Source organism: Triticum urartu, chromosome 4A, assembly GCF_056163025.1.
Source record: "Triticum urartu cultivar PI428250 chromosome 4A, HENAU_Tu73, whole genome shotgun sequence".
Lineage (NCBI taxonomy): Eukaryota > Viridiplantae > Streptophyta > Magnoliopsida > Poales > Poaceae > Triticum > Triticum urartu.
In genome coordinates, this window is record NC_141876.1 from 17,873,410 (window position 1) to 17,897,755 (window position 24,346).

At 41.9% G+C, this 24,346-nt stretch overlaps 1 pseudogene across 1 annotated transcript; it reads right to left on the reverse strand.

The window, feature by feature from the left end:
• Nucleotides 1-16,276: 16,276 nt before the first annotated feature.
• On the reverse strand, nucleotides 16,277-19,942 carry LOC125550303 (disease resistance protein Pik-2-like; annotated as a pseudogene). The gene is made up of 3 exons (XR_015600125.1): nucleotides 18,917-19,942; nucleotides 16,789-18,763; nucleotides 16,277-16,706 (listed from the first exon to the last, which is right to left on the reverse strand). The product of XR_015600125.1 is annotated as a disease resistance protein Pik-2-like (transcript).
• Between the last annotated feature and the right edge of the window lie 4,404 nt (nucleotides 19,943-24,346).

Genomic DNA, 24,346 nt, shown 5'->3' on the forward strand with positions numbered 1-24,346 from the left:
AAAGGTGAAGCGTATGAGACAAACTCAATTCCATTTTTTATAGTTTTCTTTTATAAACTAAACTAGTGATAAAACAAGAAACTAAAAGACTCGATTGCAAGATCTAAAGATATACCTTCAAGCGCTAACCTCCCTGGCAACGGCGCCAGAAAAGAGCTTAGTTGACGGGGTGTGTTAGTGCCGCTTTCCTTGCCTCCCCGGCAACGGCGCCAGAAAAGAGCTTGATGTCTACTACACAACCTTCTTCTTGTAGACGTTGTTGGGCCTCCAAGTACAGAGGTTTGTAGGACAGTAGCAAATTTCCCTCAAGTGGATGACCTAAGGTTTATCAATCCGTAGGAGGCGCAGGATGAAGATGGTCTCTCTCAAGCAACCCTGCAACCAAATAACAAAGAGTCTCTTGTGTCCCCAACACACCCAATACAATGGTAAATTGCATAGGTGCACTAGTTCGGCGAAGAGATGGTGATACAAGTGGTATATGGATAGTAGATAATAGTTTTTGTAATCTGAAATAATAAAAACAGCAAGGTAGCAAGTGATAAAAGTGAGCGTAAACGGTATTGCAATGCTAGGAAACAAGGCCTAGGGTTCATACTTTCGCTAGTGTAAGTTCCCTCAACAATACTAACATAATTGGATCACATAACTATCCCTCAACATGCAACAAAGAGTCACTCCAAAGTCACTAATAGCGGAGAATGAACAAAGATATTATGGTAGGGTACGAAACCACCTCAAAGTTATTCTTTCCAATCAATCCGTTGGGCTATTCCTATAAGTGTCACAAACAACCCTAGAGTTCATACTAGAATAACACCTTAAGACACAAATCAACCAAAACCCTAATGTCACCTAGATACTCCAATGTCACCTCAAGTATCTGTGGGCATGATTATATGATATGCATCACACAATCTCAGATTCATCTATTCAACCAACACAAAGGACCTCAAAGAGTGCCCCAAAGTTCTACCGGAGAATCACGACGAAAACGTGTGCCAACCCCTATGCATAGGTTCCCAATGTCACGAAACCCGCAAGTTGATCACCTTAACATACATCAAGTGGCACGTGGTATCCCATTGTCACCACAGATATCCACGGCAAGACATACATCAAGTGTTCTCAAATCTTTAAAGACTCAATCCGATAAGATTACTTCAAAGGGGTAACTCAATTCATTACAAGAGAGAAGAGGGGGAGGAGAAACATAAGATCCAACTATAATAGCAAAGCTCGCGATACATCAAGATCGTGCCAAATCAAGAACACGAGAGAGAGAGATCAAACACATAGCTACTGGTACATACCCTCAGCCCCGAGGGAGAACTACTCCCTCCTCGTCATGTAGAGCACCGGGATGATGAAGATGGCCACCGATGAGGGTTCCCCCCTCCGGCAGGGTGTTGGAATAGGGTCCCGATTGACTTTTGGTGGCTACAGAGGCTTCTGGTGGCGGAACTCCCGATCTATTGTGCGTTCTGGAAATTTTAGGGTATATGGAGTTATATAGGCAGAAGAAGCACGTCAGGGGAGCCACGGGGGCCCCACGAGGCAGGGGGCACGCCCTAGGGGGGTGGGCGCGCCCCCACCCTCGTGGGCAGCTCCCGTATCTTCTGACATGGGGTCCAAGTCCATCAGGTGTGTTTCCTTCCAAAAATAACTTCTCCAATTGATTTTGTTCCATTTCGACTCTGTCTGATATTCCTTTTCTTCAAAACACTGAAATAGGCATAAAACAACAAATCTGGGCTGGGCCTCCGATTAATAGGTTAGTCCCAAAAATAATATAAAAGTGGAAAATAAAGCCCAATATTGCCCAAAACAGTAGATAATATAGCATGGAGCAATCAAAAATTATAGATACGTTGGAGACGTATTAGTGGGTCATCAAGAATATTTTCTAACCTAGACAAGTTGTCTGCAACGGGGTTCTTAGCTCCCTTTCTATCAACAATATGCAAATCAAATTCTTGTAGCAAGAGAACCCATCTAATAAGTGTACGTTTAGCATCTTTCTTTTCCATAAGGTATTTAATAGCAGCATGATCAGTTTGAATAGTTACTTTAGAATCAACAGTATAAGATCTGAACTTATCACAAGCAAATACAACTGCTAAAAGCTCTTTTTCAGTAGTAGCATAATTTCTTTGAGCATTGTCTAGAGTCTTACTAGCATAATGAATAACATTTAATTTCTTATCAACTCTTTTCCCTAGAACAACACCTACAGCATAATCACTAGAATCACACACAATTTCAAAGGGTAAATTCCAATTAGGTGGCTGAACAACATGTGCAGAGACTAATGCTTTCTTAAGTATTTCAAATGCTTCTACACAATCATCATCAAAGACAAATGGTATATCTTTTTGCAATAAATTAGTCAGAGGCCGAGAAATTTTTGAGAAGTCCTTAATGAACCTCCTGTAAAATCCGGCGTGGCCAAGGAAACTTCTTATACCTTTGATGTCCTTGGGACATGGCATCTTTTCAATAGCATCAACTTTGGCTTTATCAACTTCAATACCTCTTTCAGAAACTTTGTGCCCCAAGACAATACCTTCATTAACCATAAAGTGGCACTTTTCCCAATTCAAGACAAGATTATTTTCTTCACATCTCTACAAAACTCGATCAAGATTGCTCAAGCAATCATCAAAAGAGGAACCATAGACGGAAGATCGTCCATGAAAACCTCACAAATCTTTTCACAAAAGTCAGAGAATATAGCCATCATGCATCTTTGAAAGGTAGCAGGTGCATTACATAAACCAAAAGGCATACGTCTATAAGCAAAAGTACCAAAAGGGCATGTAAAAGTAGTCTTTGATTGATCTCTAGCCGACACAGGTATTTGAGAGAAACCAGAATAACCATCTAGAAAGCAATAGTGTGTATGTTTGCATAATCTTTCTAGCATTTGATCAATAAAAGGTAAGGGGTAATGATCTTTCTTAGTAGCTTTATTTAATTTGCGGAAATCAATTACCATCCTATAACCTGTGATAATTCTTTGTGGAATCAATTCATCTTTATCATTAGGAACAACAGTAATACCTCCCTTCTTAGGGACACAATGGACAGGACTTACCCACTCACTATCAGCAACGAGATAGATCATACCTGCCTCCAGAAGCTTTAGTATTTCTTTTCTTACCACTTCTTTCATTTTAGGATTCAGACGTCGTTGAGGATCACGAACTGGTTTGGCATCTGCTTCCAGATTTATTTTATGTTGACATAGAGTGAGACTAATGCCCTTAAGATCATCAAGAGTATATCCAATAGCAGCACGGTGCTTCTTCAGAGTTTTCAATAATCTTTCTTCTTCATGCTTTGAAAGGTTAGCACTAATAATAACATGATATATCTTCTTTTCATCAAGATAAGCATATTTAAGATTATCAGGCAAAGGTTTAAGCTCAAACACGGGATCACCCTTGGGTGGAGGAGGATCCCCTAAAATTTCAACAGGCAAATTGTGTTGCGGAATAGGTTCCTGTTTAAAGAATACTTCATCTATTTCCCTTCTTTCATTCATGAACATATCATTTTCATGGTCTAGCAGATAATGTTCTAAAGGATCACTAGGAGGTACGACAATAGAAGCAAGACCAATAATTTCATCCTTACTAGGTAATTCTTCCTCACGATGTTGTTTACTAAATTTAGAGAAATTAAACTCATGAACCATATCATCCAAGCCAACAGTAACAACATTCTTTGTGCAATCTATGGTAGCATTGACAGTATTTAAGAAGGGTCTACCAAATATAATGGGACAAAAGCTATCTTATGGGGAACCAAGAACAAGAAAATCAGCAGGATATTTAGTTTTCCCACACAAGACTTCAACATCTCTAACAATTCCCATTGGTGATAGTATCTCTATTGGCAAGTTTAACTGTGACATCAATACCTTCTAACTCAGCAGGTGCAATTTCATTCTTAATTTCTTCGTATAAGTCAATAGGTATTACACTAGCACTAGCACCCATATCACATAAGCCATGATAACAATGATCTCCTATTTTAACAGAAATAACAGGCACGCCTACCACAGGTCTATGTTTATCTTTAGCACAAGGTTTAGAATTTCTAGCAGTTTCACCTTCGAACTGAATAACATGCCCATCAATATTATCAGACAGGAGATCTTTAACAATAGCAATATTAGGTTCTACTTTAACTTGCTCAGGAGGTGTATAAGTTCTAATATTGCTTTTACGAACAACAGTTGAAGCTTTAGCATGATCCTTTATTCTAACAGGGAAAGGTGGTTTCTCAATATAAGAAGTAGGAACAATAGGATCATTATAAGTGACAGTCTTTTCTTCAACTTTAATAGGTGCAGCTACTTTTACTTCTATGGGAGGATGATATTTAAACCACTTCTCCTTAGGGAGATCAACATAAGTAGCAAAAGATTCACAGAAAGAAGCTATTATCTCAGAGTCAAGTCCATATTTAGTGCTAAAATTACGGAAAATATCGGTGTCCATAAAATATTTAACACAATCAAACTTAGGTGTCATACCTGACTCCTTACCTTCGCCGAGGTCCCAATCTTCAGAGTTGCGTTAAATCTATCCAATAAATTCCATCTGAATTCAATAGTCTTCATCATAAAAGAGCCAACACAAGAAGTATCAAGCATGGTGCGATTGTTTTCAGAAATTCGAGCATAAAAACTTTGCAAAATTATTTCTCTTGGGAGCTCATGATTGGGGCATGAATATAACATTGATTTAAGCCTCCCCCAAGATTGAGAGATGCTTTCTCCTTCGCGAGACCAGAAATTATATATATAATTGCGATCACGATGAACAAGATGCATAGGGTAATACTTTTGATGAAATTCCAACTTCAATCTTTTATAATCCCATGATCTCATATCATCACATAGCCTATACCATATCAATGTGTCTCCCTTCAAAGATAAAGGGAAGACCTTCTTCTTAGCAACATCATCGGGTATACCTGCAAGCTTAAATAATCCACAAACTTCATCCACATATATTAAGTGCTCATCAGGATGCTTTGTTCCATCTCCTGTAAAAGGGTTAGCTAGCAGTTTTTCCATCATACCCGAAGGAAATTCAAAAGGAGTTTCATTTTCAGTAGGTTCAGTAGGTAAATGAGCAACTCTTTGCTCTACTGGACGGGGTGAAGATACCCCGAACAAGCCCCTCAGAGAATTACTTTCCATAGTAACAAGTGACAGTAAATTTTCAGCACACTATATAAATTTTTCCTTACCAAATTCCACCTACCAAAGGCGCTACACTCCCCGGCAATGGCGTCAGAAAAGAGTCTTGATGACCCACAAGTATAGAGGACCTATCGTAGTCCTTTCGATAAGTAAGAGTGTCGAACCCAACGAGGAGCAGAAGGAAATGATAAGCGGTTTTCAGCAAGGTATTCTCTGCAAGTACTGAAAAAAGTGGTAACAGATAGTTTTGTGATAAGATAAATTGTAACGAGCAACAAGTAACAAAAGTAAATAAAGTGCAGCAAGGTGGCCCAATCCTTTTGTAGCAAAGGACAAGCTGGAACAAACTCTTATAATAGGAAAAGCGCTCCCGAGGACACATGGGAATATCATCAAGCTAGTTTTCATCACGACCGGTGCTTGGGTGCTGTTCTTACTTGAACAAGCATCCCACTTATGATTAACCTCTATTGCAAGCATCCGCAACTACAACAAAAGTATTAAGGTAAACCTAACCATAGCATGAAACATGTGGATTCAAATCAGCCCCTTACGAAGCAACGCATAAACTAGGGTTTAAGCTTCTGTCACTCTAGCAACCCATCACCTACTTATTACTTCCCAATGCCTTCCTCTAGGCCTAAATAATGGTGAAGTGTTATGTAGTCGACGTTCACATAACACCACTAGAGGCTAGACGACATACATCTTATCAAAATATCAAACGAATACCAAATTCACATGACTACTAATAGCAAGACTTCTCCCTTGTCCTCAGGAACAAACGTAATTACTCACAAAGCATATTAATGTTCATAATCAGAGGGGTAATAACATGCATATAGGATCTGAACATATGATCTTCCACCAAATAAACCAACTAGCATCAACTACAAGGAGTAATCAACACTACTAGCAACCTACTAGCACCAATCCCAGACTTCGAGACAAGAATTGGATACAAGAGATGAACTAGGGTTTGGAGATGAGATGGTGCTGGTGCTGGTGAAGATGTTGATGGAGATTGCCCTATCCCGATGAGAGGAGCGTTGGTGATGATGATGGTGATGATTTCCCCCTCCCGGAGGGAAGTATCCCCGGCAGAACAACTCTGCCGGAGCTCTAGATTGGTTCCGCCATGTGGCGGCGGAGTCTCGTCCCGAAAAGTTCCCCGTTATTTTTTTTTCTCATCGAAAGACTTCATATAGGAGAAGATGGACGTCGGAGAGCTAGCAAGGGGCCCACGAGGTAGGGGGCGCCCCCACCCTCGTGAGCAGGGTGTGAGCCCCCTGGCCTTCATCTTTGGCAAGGATTTTTCTTTATTTAGTTTAAGATGTTCTGTGGAGTTTCAGGACTTTTGGAGTTGCACAGAATAGGTCTCTAATATTTGCTCCTTTTCCAACCCAGAATTCCAGCTGCCGCATTCTCCCTCCTTATGTAAACCTTGTAAAATAAGAGAGAATAGCCATAAGTATTGTGACATAAAGTGAAATAACAGTCCATAATGTAATAAATATTGATATAAAAGCATGATGCAAAATGGACGTATCATTAGTGGACTCCTTTTGATGATCATGAGATGGATGAAACTAGAAGGCACAACCTTCTGTACCCACTTTTACTTTCTGTTATTCATATTAAATAAAAATAAAATAAATATTTTTCTGTCTGTTATCTGATTATCCGTGCAATATAAAAATACCTCGAAAATAAAAGTTCTCTAAATGCCCTGAAAATTAAATATGATTTTTTCTAGAATATTTGAGGATTTATGGAACAAAGAACACACCAGGGGGGCCAACCACCTTGCCACGAGGGTGGAGGGCGCGCCCACCCCCCTAGGGCGCTCCCCCTGCCTCGTGGGCCCATGGTGGCCCTCCTCCACTTATTCCTGCACCCACACACTTCATCTTCCTCCCCCAAACACGAATAACCAGCTCAAGCACGAGTTCTATCTCATCTTGCTGCCATTTTCGATCTCCTTACTCAAAGCACCTCTCACAAAACTACTTGGGGAGATTGTTCCTTGGTATGTGACTCCTCCATTGGTCCAATTAGTTTTTGTTCTAGTGCTTTATTCATTGCAAATTTTTGCTGCTTAGGTGACCCTGTTCTTGAGCTTGCATGTCAAATTTATATGGTCAAAAGTAGTTTTGATGCATGATATAGGCCCTAGGCACTTGTAGGAGTAGTTACTATTAATATTATTGAGTTTGGTTTACTTTTATTTTGAAGTTACTAAAAATTTCAGAATTTTTTAGAAAATGATGAGGAGACTTTTGAGGGGCTCATCGAGCCAAAGCTCGAAGGAGAAGGCACCGAACCCTAAGTATAATTTGCCTCGCACCGCGGAGGTTCGGGCGTGTGAATGGCCTTCCGAGGATTTCTTAAGAGCAGCCGGGTTTTATGAAGATTTTCATGAGTTGGCTCAGACTGCAGGCCTTACCGCTTTCCTCCACGACCAATGCGATCAGTATCTCTTGCTCACAAATACCTTTGTTTGAAACTTTCATTTTCATTCTAGGAACTCACCACCTATGGTGGAATTTCATTTATATGATGAGCATAAGGAGATGTCACTTTATGATTTCTGTCGGATTTGTTTAGTCCCTTTTGGGGGCAAGACAGAAGAACCACATCGTGATGATGTGGAGGGATTTATTGACACTATCACTGTAGGGGAAACAAGGAAGGTTTCCGATGCACGAATCACTAGCATACATTTTCCTGTTTTACGCTACTTTGCATTATTTGCTAGTCGTTGCTTAATTGGTCGTGGAAACTGTGGAAACCTGAGTATCCCTGATATTATTATTTTGCACCACAGTTTATACGATGATAACTCTTTTAGTATGGGCAGCATTATTGCCAAACGGTTAAGTCTGAACCGTACCAAGGGCCCCATCTTTGGAGGCATCTATGCTACACGCCTAGCTGCACATTTTAACATACCTATTAGGCATGCTGAGAAGGAAGAAAAAGTGCTGCCCCGTGTTTATCTAGATTATAAAAGTATGGTGGCACATGATTTTATTGTTAAGAATAGGGAAGGAGAGCTTAAATATCAATTGTTCTTTAATAAACATCATCCTGTGACTATTACCTTGCCTGCTCCTTCTTTGTTTGATTTGACTGTAGGCACGTACCTTGTTCCGTTGACGGCTATCCACGCCTACCGGAACCCTGCACCAGCCGAGGAGCCAGAGCCGGAACCACAATTTGATCCTTCACGACAGTCTAATTACCAGTGGGATCCGGAGATGATTGTCAGCCAGTGGCAATCTGAGCCTTCTTCTTCCTCATCACAGTACGACCCCAACAACTATTATTATGGATATCCGCCAGGCCAGCCATGGCCATAGACCAACTTAGGCCAAAAGCCTAAGCTTGGGGGAGTACGTGTTTCCCACCGACATTACATTTATGTTCACACACTCATTGCTAGATGTCGGTGCTCATACTTTTTCATTGTATCATCCATACTAGTTTATTTCCCTTTTTATGCTTTCTTCTTGTGTGTTTAATAAACCTTAAGAAAAACCAAAAAATTAGTTGTAGCTTTTAATCAGTTTAATTTCCATGCTTGTAGTAGTAATTAAAAATAAAATCCAAAAATATTTCATGTTCTTCTTTTGCTTGTTGGGAGCTTTCTCGTGTAAATAGTTTTATTTCTTTTCTTTTCTTTGGGGGTCGATAGGAGAAGACCATAATTAAATTGTTGAGGTGTCTCTTATATGCATTATTGTTGATCTGACAAAAGAGCCCATATTGCCTTGTCTTCTCCTATTTATTGAATGCTTGGAGATTCCAGCTTAGTCCAATGCACCCACACTATTATTATTATTCACATCGTTCGGTCGTGCAAGTGAAAGGCAATTATGACGATATATGATGGACTGACTGAGATGAGAAAGGCTGGTATGAACTCGACCTCTTTTGTTTTTGTAAATATGATTAGTTCATCGTTCTTGATTCAGCCTATTATGGATAAACATGTTTGCAATGACAACTAGAGACCATAGTGATTATGCCATTCTTGATTAGCTATGAGTTATAATGGTTTATCTTGCGTGCCAACATGCTATTAAAATGGTTATAATGTGGTATGATAGGGTGGTATCCTCCTCTGAATGATTTAAGTGACTCGACTTGGCACATGTTTACGCATGTAGTTGAAACAAAATCAACATAGCCTTCACGATATTTATGTTCATGGTGGATTATATCCTACTCATGCTTGCATTCGGTGTTGATTAATTTTAATGCATGTTAATGACTGTTGTCGCTCTCTAGCTGGTCGCTTCCCAGTCTTTTGCTAGCCTTCACCTGTACTAAGCGGGAATACTGCTTGTGCATCCAAATCCATAAACCCCAAAGTTATTCCAAATGAGTCAACTATACCTACCTATATACGGTATCTACCTGCCACTCCAAGTAAATTTGTATGTGCCAAACTCTAAACCTTCAAATAAATATCATGTTTTGTATGATCGAATAGCACATGTATCAACTAGGGTTGTCTGTATCTTCCATGTTAGGCGGGTTATTCTCAAGAGGAGTGGACTCCGCTCCTCACTCACGAGATAAATGGCTGGTCACCGGGATGCCCAGTCCCATGCTTTATGCAAACTAAATCAAAATAATTGCAAACAAAACTCACCTTGGGACTCTTGTTAGTTGGAGGCACTCGTTGTTTCGAGCAAGCCATGGATTGATGCTTGTTGGTGGAAGGGGGGGTATAAACTTTACTATTCTGTTTGGGAACCGCCTATAATGTGTGTAGCATGGAACATATTGCCATCTCTTGGTTGTTATGTTGACAATGAAAGTATACCGCTCAAAATATTATTCAGCTCTATTTCAAAACCGAGCTCTGGCACCTCTACAAATCCCTGCTTCCCTCTGCGAAGGGCCTATCTATTTACTTTTATACTGAGTCATCATCCTCTTAGTAAAAAGCACCAGTTGGAGAGCACCGCTGTCATTTGCATTCATTATTGTTAGTTTGCATTGAGTGTGACTTGACTGGATCTCTTTTACCATGAATTACAATGTCTAGTCAGTCCTTGGTATTTAAAGGTGCTCTGCATTTATGTTTTGCAGTCTCAGAAAGGGCTAGCGAGATACCACCTTATTATATCATATTATGATTGTTTTGAGAAAGTGTTGTCATCCGAGTTTTATTATCATGGCTCGCTAGTTGATTATGCTATTGATATGAGTAACTTGAGACCTATGCATTATTGCGAATGTGGTTAGTTATAATCTTTGCTGAAAACTTGAATGCTGGCTTTACATATTTACAACAATAAGAGCAAACAGAGTTTGTAAAAGTTTCTCTTTATCACTTTCAGTTTTTCAACTGAATTGCTTGAGGACAAGCAAAGGTTTAAGCTTGGGGGATTTGATACATCTCCAACGTATCTACTTTTCCAAACAATTTTGCCCTTGTTTTGGACTCTAACTTGCATAATTTGAATAGAACTAACCCGGACTGACGCTGTTTTCAGCAGAACTACCATGGTGTTATTTATGTGCAGGAGCAAACGTTCTCGGAATGACCTAAAACTTCACGGAGACACTTTTCATAAAATAAGAAAAATACATACCAAAGATGAAGGCCAGGGGGCCCACCACCTTGCCACGAGGGTGGGGGGCGCGCCTGCCCCCCTAGGGCGCGCCCCCTACCTCGTGGGTCCCTTGTTGCCTCTCCGACTCCAACTCCACCTCCATATATTGAGTTTCGATGAGAAAAAAAATCAGGGAGAAGAAATCATCGCGTTTTACGATAAGGAGCCGCCGCCAAGCCCTAAAACCTCTCAGGAGGGCTGATCTGGAGTCCGTTCGGGGCTCCGGAGAGGGGAATCCGTCGCCATCGTCATCATCAACCATCCTCCATCACCAATTTCATGATGCTCACCGCCGTGCGTGAGTAATTCCATCATAGGCTTGCTGGACGGTGATGGGTTGGATGGGATCTATCATGTAATCGAGTTAGTTTTGTTAGGGTTTGATCCCTAGTGTCCACTATGTTCCGAGATTGATGTTGCTATGACTTTGCTATGGTTAATGCTTGTCACTAGGGCCCGAATGCCATGATTTCATATCTGAACCTATTATGTTTTCATCAATATATGAGTGTTCTTGATCCTATCTTGCAAGTCTATAGTCACCTATTATGTGTTATGATCCGTTAACCCCGAAGTGACAATAATCGGGATACTTACCGGTGATGACCGTAGTTTGAGGAGTTCATGTATTCACTATGTGTTAATGCTTTGTTCCGGTTCTCTATTAAAAGGAGGCCTTAATATCCCTTAGTTTCCGTAAGGACCCCCCTGCCACGGGAGGGTAGGACAAAAGATGTCATGCAAGTTCTTTTCCATAAGCACATATGACTATGTTCGGAATACATGCCTATATTATATCAATGAACTGGAGCTAGTTCTGTGTCACCCTAGGTTATGACTGTTACATGATGAACCGCATCCGGTATAATTCTCCATCACTGATCCATTGCCTACGAGCTTTCCATATATTGTTCTTCGCTTATTTACTTTTGCGTTGCTATTGCTATCATCACTACAAAATACCAAAAACATTGCTTTTACTACCGTTACCTTTTGTTACCGTTACCACTACTATCATATTACTTTTCTACTAAACACTTTGCTGCAGATATTAAGTTTTCAGGTGTGTTTGAATTGACAACTCAGCTGCTAATACTTGAGAGTATTCTTTGTCTCCCCTTGTGTCGAATCAATAAATTTGGGTTGAATACTTTACCCTCGAAAACTGTTGTGACCCCCTATACTTGTGGGTTATCAATACGTCACCAACGTATCTATAATTTTTTTATTGTTCCATGTTATTATATTATCTGTTTTGGATGTTTTATATGCATTAATATGCTATTTGCCTATTTTATATTATTTTTGGGACTAACTTATTAACCTAGAGCTCAGTGCCAGTTTTTGTTTTTTCTTGTTTTTGAGTTTTGACAGAAAAGGAATATCAAACAATGGCTTAGATTGGTTTTGCCCAAGTTCCGCCTCAAGACGGCGGCGCTTCATCTCGAAAACTTTCTTCTGATTTTTTTCATGTCAAAACACATCATATAGCAGAAGATGGGCATCGGGGCCTGCCAGGTGGCCCACAAGGCAGGGGCGCGCCTAGGGGGTAGGGCGTGCCCTCCACCCGTATGGATGGCAGGTGGCTCCCCTTTGGTGCTTTCTTCGTTCAATATTTTTTATATATTCCAAAATAATTCTCCGTAAAGTTTCAAGACTTTGAACTTGTGCAAAATAGGTCTATAATATTTGCTCCTTTTCCAGTCCAGAATTCCAGCTGCCGGCATTCTCCCTCTTCATGTAAACCTTACAAAATAAGAGAGAAAAGACATACGTATTATGATAAAATGTGTAGTAACAGCCCATAATGCAATAAATATCAACATAAAAACATGATGCAAAAATGGACGTATCAACTCCCCCAAGCTTAGACCTCACTTGTCATTAAGCAAAAGACAACATCGAAAAATATGTCCACATGTTTAGAGATAGAGGTGTCGGACATGAGGGCATCATGACTACTCATGCGCATAGCTGACAGCACGTTGTGCGTGCGTGTGTCTTTTCTTCTTGTCGCAATCGGTCGCCAGGGGAGCAAGAGGACCCAGTAAGAAAATGGAAAAAGTCTAAAAAAACCTTGAATCCGTACTCGTAGTCTAAATTAAACCTTAAACTTAAAATCCCTGAAACTAGCACCCTATACTCTTTAATCCTGCTCTATCCCGGGTGAGTTTTGCTAACTAATTCTCCACGTATCCTTGAGGCTGCTCCACTGGATGCCAACCGCAGATGGCTTCCCGTTGTGACGCGACGGTGGGCGTGCTCAAAGCGAGCCGAATTTGCTTTGTTCGGGAGATGCATCGTCGATCCGGCAGCTGTGCGCTCTTGATCTAGCGGCGGTTGCGTTCCCTTTGGTCACACGTTGAGGACGGTGATATGCCTTTCGCTTCAGTTTCGGCCATGTCAGACGACGTGCCGATGGGCGTGAGCAGGGCTCTCTTCGGCGATGTGGTAGCCTGCGGTGGTGTGCTACACCACCGGTGTTGGTTCCTTTGGTGACCACTCCGGGCCTGCCGCAGCTGCCTCCTATGGATTGTGGTGACCAGCGAAAGGTCTTCGTATGGGTTTCTCCCTTCAGATTCGGTGGTTAACTACGACGGAAAAATGCAAACTATGGACGATGGCTTGATGCAGAGGGATGGTTGTGCAACGGCGGTCACACATCGCATGTAGTTGCTGGGATTGCGGAAAAGCGATGGTGACAACACATGTTTGACGTCGGTGGTGGTGCTCCTCGAGCACCCGGTCTCGAGCTCCGGGGTGAAAGCCTAGGTCTGACTCGAGTTGGTTATACCTGGCAATGGCGATATTTTACATCATTACCTTGTTGAAGGCATTGCTCGGATATGCTTGGACTTGTTTTTCAGGGTGAAAAACTAAATTCTGGCCTTGAGTGGTTGGATCCGGTGACGGTGGCGCTTGAGCGTCGCTCCCTTCCTGAAGGCGTTGCTGTTGAAGAACCTTATCATTCGTGTAGTGTCATGAGATGGTCGGTGCGAATATGATCATTGTTGTAGTTTGCTGATCGCAGATTTGGTCATTTTGGGTTTTTTCCTCACCTACGTATAGTTTTGGTCTTATATGACTTTGCTATTTGCAGGTGTGTGTTTTGTGTGCGTGTGTTGGTGTTGGCTGTGTGCATCCTAACTATGCAGAGGCCGATGTGTGTTCGTTATGTTTGTATCTTCTTAATGCTCCATTTTAAGCCAATAAAGTATACCCTTTATCGAAAAAACTAATTGTTTGGCGCACTGAGAAAAGACGATCCCAACCAGGATCACACACTACTCTCACATATTACAAGGGCCCATGTGTCATAATCCTCCTCTTTTTTCGCGTCTCTTTAAAATGTGTGCAACAGACGAATAAGTAATTTTACCGGTGCCGGGATGTACCGGTAGGCAATCCACCATCCATCGCTTTCATCATGACAGGTTTTATACTCTATTTTCAATATCAGACTACACATAACAATACATGTATTAGTGTCAAACGGTAACGAATAGCAGAGAGGTTCGTTTGGAGTCGCACCTATCATGCAAGTTGGTGTGTTTGGTTGATTGGGCTGCACCTGGCTCGCACCTATCATGCAAATTTGTAACTGTTTGGTAGACTGCTCGCCTAGCTGGGCCTGGCCCGATTGATGCAAAATAGCTCTCCGAGCCAGGCTGAGCTGAAACGTAGGAATCGGGCGTTTCCCCGAGCCAGCCCCGCGCCTGCACCCGCGTCCACACTTAAAACGAAACGGTATACGTGGTTGCCCCTAATATTTCTCGAAATTACTTCAAAATTGCCACCACCCGTATCACTCTTCCCTCTTTTCTATCTCCCCACCGAACCAGATCGGATCGAGCACGCCAAACAGCCGCCACCGCCGCCACCGGTCTGAGCTCCCTCGTACGCTGCGACGCCGCGTGCCGCCCGCCCGTCCGCACTCAAACCCTTCCGCCGGTGTGTGCTCAGTAGGAGCCGGGTCGCAGGAGGAGCCGCGCCATTGTCGGCTTGGCCGGACAGCCGGTCGTCGTCATGGAGCACTGGGGCTTGGAGCTCCCGCGGATGACGCTCACCAGGTAATATGTAACATCTGTGCCGTCGTCAAATCATCCGTGTCTGCCTGGTAGTCGTCGGCCCGTGCATCCTTCAACTGCCATGGCCACCACCACCACGAGCTACAAAAATGCTAACCTCCATCACGGGGCCCTCGCCGTGCAACTTGTTTAATTCACGAAGAGCAGCAGCAGATCTAATGCGTGAAGAAGCAGCAGCTGGTTCAGATTTGTTTTGCTTGCTTTCTTTGCCCTCGCCGTGCAACCTCTGATGCAGCCTACCAAACAAGATATGTTGTATACAGCATCTCTGGTGCACACATACAATACAGTCTACCAAACATACATCTTAGTTCATCTTTGCATTGGCTCAACCAGGCCAAGCTCAGCCAGGATCCTCCGTGCGATGCAGGGTGAAGCTACCCAGGCAACCAAACACGCCGTGAAGCCAAGTGATGCATGCAGGCTGGTTTGGAGGACGGCGAAGCAGTTGCAGAATTGAAGGAAAGTTGTTCATGCTGTTTTATCATCACTCAAAAAAAAAAAGTCTGGTTTTCACATTAACGAGTGCTACTTTTTTTTTGCGAAATACTTACGAGTACTACTTCTCCCATATGCGGAGGCCGCGATCGCCTTTTCATAAAGATAAGAAAATCTTACTTCTCCCATTCCTTGGCCGACGGCTCTGTTTTTCACCGAACCTTGCAGGAAGGAGAGAAACCGTTGAAAACTGAAGAAGAAAAATTGGTCTTGTTAGGCCTTGTACAATGGGAGATGCTTAGGGGAGGTGCTTAGAGAAATAAACTAGGCTTTTCTTAAGCACCGGTGCTTATTTGTATAGGATAGACGCTTAACTAAGCGTCTCTTCTGTAGAAATAGGCACCGGTGCTTTAGAAAAACTCGGTTTATTTTCCTAAGCACCTCTCTAAGCACCTTCCATTGTACAAGGCCTTAAGCCCTGCCGTGTGCTGTTATGTTCAGTGCGTGCCTAGACAAAGCGCTTTGTAATGAGTAGCCAGAGTAGACGTCGTTTTATTTCTGCTGATATCTGTGAGTTGATACTGGCAAGCGTCAGCTTGGCCAGAACTTGAACAGTGGTTACCACACTTTCAGGAATGGAATTTGGGGCGTCAGCACTAACCAAACCGTGCTTTCCACAATTATACACAAAGACGGAACAGTTAACAAGTACTCCCTCTATAAAGAAATATAAGATCATTTATAAACAAACCAAAGCTGTTGAAGAAGGTGCTCCTGAACCTGAAGTTCAGATATCTTAACTTGCACCTACAGCCGGTTCAGTTCAGTTGGTTGCTGAAGCATACAAACCTTATAAGATTCAAATAAATAGCTCAAATTATGCAGATGCAGGCAAGAGAAACTTTAATAGAAACAACAAGTCTGAGAACGTAAAAAGAAAAATAGATTACGGGTTTGACGCGCATGAGGAAAACCCACTGTCTGTACTCACACTCGAATACAGACTATGGGATGAAAAACCTGATACGCCAAACATGAAAGGTTCTAGCTAGAAATCACAAAGTACTACTCCCCCAGACCCGAATTACTTGTCGCATAAATGGATGTATCTAGAACTAAAATACGTCTAGATACATCCATTTCCGCGACAAGAAATTCTGAAGGGGGGGAGTACATGTCTGGGAATACATAAATATTGGGTAACAAATCTCTGTGTTGTGGTGGCTGGTTGCAGAGCCGTGGTAAAGAGCAGGGCACAAAGTTGGACAAACAAACGTGTAGTCGAGATCACTTGGTCTTGTTGCTGCCGCCCGAGCTGGAGTGATTTGGAAGCTTGGAGGAAAAGAGGGAAAGATCAGGAAATGACATGATGCAGTGCAAGTGAATGAAGAAACCTGGGGCCAAGAATGTATACCTTAGACATCCCATCTTTTTTTACTCTACGGTGCTGGAGTTGAAGAGTGTGACTGTTGGGATGCAAGGCTTTTGCCTTTTCAATGGAACCCTCCACAGCCTCCACCTCTTCCAGAGTTGCAACATGACAATCAGTTTCGACCTGGAGGTGTGTGAGGCTTGAAAGATGCTCGATGCCCATGTCAGCTCCATCACTATACCTCAACATAACATGATATGCCATCCAGGAAAGATGGAGCCGTCCGAGTGCTGGCATAGCACCTGCTACGAATTTTATCCCAGTTTCTTCGCCTAGACCAATTCTGTAGTGGAACACCTCTAGCAGCTTGAATCCGTTACTACTTATAGTCATGACCCCAACCAACTCTGATACCTCTAGCTGGAGATATGCTAGAGAAGCCATACCCAAGAGAATATGGAGAGCTTCCTCATCAAACAATCTAATTTTTATCTGTAGTTTGAGGATGTTGGTTAGGAGTGCCATTCCCTTGGGAACCCTTTCCATTATTAGCTCTAGTTTGAGATCTTGGAGGTGCGGAAAGGTGCAACATGGACCCCTGAACAAAAATTCTCCAATATCTCCATAAGTATGAAGATACTGAAGGTTGTATTTTCCCAACTCATTAAGAGATGAAGCCAGTCTTTCTCCATAGCATCTTAAAACATGCCAATCCTCATAAAACCATAACTTACTCATTGAGATCTTTCTCAACTTTGTTAGATGTCCAAGCTCTTCCAAAAAATTCTCAGGATTGTCAATTTTACAGATATCCGAGACTTCCTCATGCTACGAAGCATATGTGCAGAAAACACAAAGTTGCGGTCGGTCAACGAATAGGTGTGCTAGTTTCTGTAGCTGAGTTATAGTTGATGGTAGTTTACCAATATAACTTCCCCGTAAATCGAGAGTCTCTAAGTTCTGTAGTTTTCCAATATTTTCAGGAAGCTCCGTGATTCCTCATCTATGAATTCCCAAATACCTCAGTTGACAAAAACCTCCTATATTTCTTATATGCTCGTTTTTCCACGATGAATAATCCCCACATATATCAAACACACGCAAAGACCGGAAGTCCACAAGTAAGGGTATCTTCTCTGTTTCTCCGAACACGTTGAATGAGCGTACATGTAACTTGCTTCTTGTGATTGCATGGATTGCCCCTTTCTGTTCAAGCCCACTAGATTGCAGGGAGAGTCGACGGATCTTGCTTAGCAAAGAATTGCAGACACCATTTAAAGCAGTGGCAAAATTCTCTTCATCTGACAAAGATATTATAAGGTCAAGTACCATATCATGAATCCGACAATATTGTGCAAAACCATCATGGTCAACATGAGCATCAACTAGCTGGATCAAGCTTCTATTCACAAGTTCATTGAAACAACTCTCTGCTTCTTGATATACATTTCCTCGTTGTGTAGGAATGAATCCTTCGGCTATCCATTTCAATTTTAGTTGTTCACACGAGATATACTCGTCCTCTGGATATATACATAAGTACAACAAACAAGTTTTCAAGTGGTGTGGAAGATCCCAATAACTAAGTAACAATATATGTCTCATACATTTTCCATCATCATCACTCTCATATGAAAGACCAGTACCAATGGAATCTCGGAGTCTCTCCCATTCATCTGCGTTCTGAGGTTTATTGGCTAGCAAACTTGCAATGGTAATTATAGCCAATGGAAGACCACCACATTTTATTAAGATCCTGACTGAAACCTTTTGTAGTTGAGGAGGACATGAGTAGTCGGAGTTGAAAATTCTCTTAAAGAACAACCTTTGAGAATCAACATCATTCAGAGGTAGCATTTTATAGAGCTGACCACCTGAGTTAGAACAGCATGACTTAGCTACACTGGTAATGCGTGTAGTAACAATTATTCTGCTTCCATTATAATTGTCAGGAAGTGCTGCTTTGATATATTTCCAATCTTGTTCTTTCCATACATCATCAATAACAAGGAAGTACCTGTATACGACGTTACACTAATAATTAGCCTCATCATCGCAAATATGGTGATTTACACTACTTGCATTTGTCTTTGCAGCAGATAAATGATTGTGTGTTGAATTTTTCAACATATTATCAAATGCTAATCACACGAGGGATGAAAAATTGTACCTCTTTCCTGTCAAGATCCGTTGAATATGACGGATTAGTTGGTCTTTCTCCCACCTCTCCGACTGGCATTTACTAAATGCTTCTAGGTCGATTTGAGATAAGACATCTCTCAAGAGCTTCTCGAGATCAACAGTGCGCGACACTGACACAGAAGCTCCATACCGGAAGTGCCTTCCAATCTTACGATAGACCTCCATGGCAAGGGTGGTCTTTCCCAGCCCCCCACCTCCCACAATGGCCACTACCTTCAGCTCCAACCTCTCCTCTGTTAACCAAGAGATAACCTGATCTGTGCGGCCGTCAATGGCCACCAACCCCTTGGCCACCCCGTGGAATGCAGCTAACCGGCCGGGGATCTATCCCCACCGTTCGCTCTCGAGTTAGCGAGGAACTAACTGTGACATAGTTGTCGAGATTTAACCTCCGCCGCCGTTCGCTCTCTTCTGTGACCCGGGCCTTGAGCTCCTTGATCTGGGTCGCGATGCCATGACGCGCAAAAAGCGTCTTGAGCCGGACTGCCGTCCTCTTGGCAAATCCGGGCCTGGCGTCGCCGTTGCCGAGGCGGAGCATGAAGCGGTCGACGCACTCTTCCATGTCGTAGCTGAGGTCGCGCATGCTGCTCTTCCAGTTCTTGGCCAGCTCGTCCAGCTCCTCCATGTTCGCCAGTGAATTCACTAGTATTTGCATCCAGCGGAGCTCGCGCTCTAGGAACTCGATGTCCTTGCGCACCCTCTTGAGCATCGTGTACTCATCGCCGAGCAAGGTGGTCAACTTGCCGATGACGGAGCCCAACGCCCCCGTCCCGGCGCCCACGCCCACCATCTCCCTCTCCCCCGCTTGAGAAGACGAAGCTGCTACACAATCACCATATGGTTGGTGGTGTTTGATCGAGCAATGGTGCTGAGCTTGACTGCTTGAGAAGAGCAAGGTCAAGGTGCCGGTCAGGCAATAATGGAGGAGCGTGGTGTGTCACTGCTTGCTGCTACCGTGTGAAGGAGTGGGACATGACTGCTGGGCGCTTTTGATCATGTTGTACTGTATGCGCGTGAGCGAGCGTGGCGTGGCAATGGGACAGGTCTTGTCTAGTGTCTAGCAATGCCTAGCTAGTATACAGTAGTAAGTAGGAACTAGCGACGCGTTTGGTTGGGCGGAAAAGTCGCGGCTTCCCAAACCTGCGCTTTCTGAAACGGCATCCAGCGTTTGATACGCATACTACGTATTAGGTACCCGTGTCTTCCGATACATCGATTCACAAAACCGAAAACGGCCGGAGCGAAGGTGATTCGGAAAACGGGGTCGGATGCTCGAACCAAACAAAGAAGCTTCACGGAAGCCCATAGGAGGAGGCTAGCAAGCAGGCCCCTTCAGATCAATCACGTATCCAAATGAGTAAAGCCAATAAGGTCAGGTTACAATGGACAATTCACAAACCGTCGTATTCTCATAATTGTGCATTGCATTCCCCAGCATGGTCTTAGAATTGACCCTCCACGGTTTAGACGTCTTACAGGTACAGTCTTATGATTATTTGTATTCGCCTCTTTTTTTATGAGTTTGGACTTGGTTTGGCTGTGTGCATCTTAGTTATGCAGAAGTCGGGTGTAATACTTAAACCTTTTAAGTAATAAAATGCCCCTTATCATAAAAAATAAAAGTGATGATAATCCTATGTGAGCGTTTGTATACTTTTAATCTAATCTAGCAAATTTATGATTTTATAACATTTTTGCAAAAAAAAATGGACGTAATTTTAGGCCTATGCAATATATATTCACTCACGAGGCCCCCGCGTCGCTCCTTACATGCGACTCAAGGCGGTGGCCAGCCCGATCACCGCCATCACCTTTCCCCTCCACCCCTTTCCTCCTCCTCGCCGCCGCCCGAGAGAGCCGGACAAGGCAAGCCCTCAAGGCTTCCAAGGACGGGCGGCAGGGCTGCACCGGTGGATATGGCACCAGTGGAGATGGCGTGGTGGGGACGACGCTGGCCCGAAGGCCCGTGTCACGCGGTGTCGAAGCCTCCCTTCTTCTATGGAGGTGGTCTTAAAGCAGCAATGGATGTGATGTGAACTAATCTTGGATGAATAATAGTTCATGGGGCTACGATTGAAGGTGTGCATATATAAGGGCTCTCCCGAAGCCTCCTTCATAGACGTAGTTTTTCTTCTGTGATCCAAGGGCTCTAAATGAGTCAAATCCAATCGCAATACCTCCCTTCGTGGCCAAGAAATTAGTAAGAACAAATGGGAATGAAATCCACGAAGAATTCCATCCAACCTGAGCAATTTCCAGCTTTTCTGGGTGTGGTGGCACCATGTGTCATCTTTTGTTCTTGACCCTTTAGTATTTCGGTTGTAACTTCTACATACGAACTCCGATTTTGACGTTTTTGGACTCATTGGAATTGCGTGAAGGAAGCTGATTCACCCGTGGTATTAGATCTTCATTTTGAGCAATTTGAAAAAAAAATGTCATTTCTATATTCCAAATACCAAAGTCTGGTACCTAAAAGTCCCTCGTAGTGAACCCATCCTTGTCTTTTCAACATGCTTGGGTTGATCCAAAACACATGTAGACACAACAAAACAAAGAAAACTAAATAAAATGGGATGGCTCCTTTTGCTCTAGGATGCATATGCTCCATGATGAACACTAATTTTTTTTCAAAATAAATAGTAAATAAATGTTAAAATTCTATTTTTTTTTTGTAGATGTTCGTGTTATTGTATCAAGTGTGCTTGAATGTTTTCATGTGAAATGGGATACAATGCTTCGTCAGTGAAAAAAAGTAAGTGTAACATTTGGAGGTAACACTTGACGTTCGACATATTGTTTTTTGCACAGGTCAAAATGCTTAAGCTTTCCTCCTGAAAATTTGTAGGTAGAATTTGAGTGTGACAATGAACACATATATTTTTTTAATCAAAAAACACATTTGCAATAAACATTTTTGGTTTGCAGGAGCATATGCTCCCAAGAGCCGAATTGGATTTCCGAAATAAAACCACAAATGCTTTTAGTTGAAAAGAGTAAAACTGAAAATCATGCATACTGGACATGTACTTGGTTCAATGGACATGATATATGAAGATATATGCAACAAATAAACTCTACAAATGCGTAAATCCATCAACCATATAGATAAAAAAAATTTGGCAAGTCATAACTGTGGTAATGCACCAAACACATGCTTGGGGCTTCTACTAGATTTCAAAGCATAGGAACTTCATAAAAAATTTCTTTGGATGATGCACAGGAAATGAACACGTGAATTTTAGAGGATGAGAGAGAGAGAGAGAGAGAGAGAGAGCATGTAGACACAACAAAACAAAGACAAGTAATAAAAATAAATAAAACGGGATGGCCGTTTTGGCTCTGGGATGCATATGCTCCCTGGTGAACAGTAAGTTAAAAAATATACTAAAAAAATTAAAATTTCTAAAAAAATTGCAGAAGTTCTTGTTATTGTAACAAGCGATCTTGACAATTTTCATGCGAAACAAGATACGATGCTTCGTCGGTGAAAAAAAATAAGTGTTTGGAGGTAACACTTGACGTTTGACTTTTTTTTGCAAAGGTCAAAATGCTTAGGCTTCCCTCCTAAAAATTTCTAGGTAGCGTTTGAGTGTGACAATGAACACACATATTTTTATCAAAAAATACATTTGCAATAAACATTTTTGGTTTGCAGGAGCATATGCTCCCAAGAGCCGAATTGGATTTCCGAAATAAAACCACAAATGCTTTTAGTTGAAAAGAGTAAAACCGAAAATCATGCATACTGGACATGTACTTGGTTCAATGGGACATGATATATGAAGATATATGCAACAAATAAACTCTAAAAATGCGTAAATCCATCAACCATATAGATAAAAAAATTGTGGCAAGTCATAACTGTGGTAATGCACCAAACACATGCTTGGGGCTTCTACTAGATTTCAAAGCATAGGAACTTCATAAAAAATTTCTTTGGATGATGCACATGAAATGAACACGTGAATTTTAGAGGATGAGAGAGAGAGAGAGAAAGCATGTAGACACAACAAAACAAAGAAAAGTAATAAAAATAAATAAAACGGGATGGCCGTTTTGGCTCTGGGATGCATGTACTCCTTGGTGAACAGTAAGTTCAAAAAAATACTAAATAAAATTTAAGAATTCTAAAAAATTGTAGAAGTTGTTGTTATTGTAACAAGCGTTCTTGACAATTTTCATGCGAACCATGATACAATGCTTCGTCGGTGAAAAAAAATAAGTGTTTGGAGGTAACACTTGACGTTTGACTTTTTTTTTTGCAAAGGTCAAAATGCTTAAGCTTCCATCCTAAAAATTTCTAGGTAGCGTTTGAGTGTTACAATGAACACATATTTTTATCAAAAAATGGCATTTGCAGAAATTGTTTTGGTGGCATATGCTCCAAAGAGCCCAATTGGATTTCCAAAATAAAACAACAAACTATGCAATGCTCTGAGTTGAAAAGAGTAAAAACCAGAAATCATGCATACCGGAGATGTACTTGGTTCAATGGGACATGATATATGAAGATATATGCAACAAATGAGCTCTAAGAGTACATGTAAAATAGAGCTATCAACCATATAGATAAAAGTTGTGGAAAGTCATAACTATAGCAATGCACGAAACACATGCTTGGGGCTTCTACTGGAAGACATAGGAACTTCATAAGATTTGTCTTTGGATGATGCACAGGAAATGAACACATGAATTGGAGAGGGTGTGTGTGTGTGTGTGTGTGTGTGAGAGAGAGAGAGAGAGAGAGAGAGAGCAAGTGCATTAGACTTCTCAAAGGAAAGAAACAAAATGTGGTTGGAGTTCATGTTTAGATTCCTATGGAATGGAGGGTATAGAAATGTATTATTTTTCTTAGATCTCTATAGAAATGTATTCCATAGGAATTTGTCACCTATTCCTATGATCCAAAAAGCTTTATAAAAATGGATTAGAATCCGATGAAATTCATATGAAATTCGTTCAATCCAAAAAGGGTCTTAACATGTTGTGGCATGACTAAGATTAGGCGCAGTAATCTTAGCATTACAAATGAAACATGCCCTAAAGCTACTAAGGCATATACAAGGGTATTCATCAAAGGTTCTCCCTCCTCGATCTACAAACATTTTCGGACATGTATGAGGAAATTATTGGTTGTCCATGAAAACTATGGAGCCCATCGACGTCCCCCATTTCACTACAAAATTCTGTCTATTTAGTGACAAATACCCTGATGAAGAAACAGGAAACGTCATCTAAAACCATTTTCTGTTACGGTCCACTACCACAAGGTGTTTCCCTCCCGGGGCAGGGCCCTAGCCAACTTTGGCGACGTTCTGGGCTGATTTTTGGCAACGTATTGGTCCGTCACTACGCAGGTCCATTTTCTGGGACGAGTCTCAGTGTCATAGTTAAT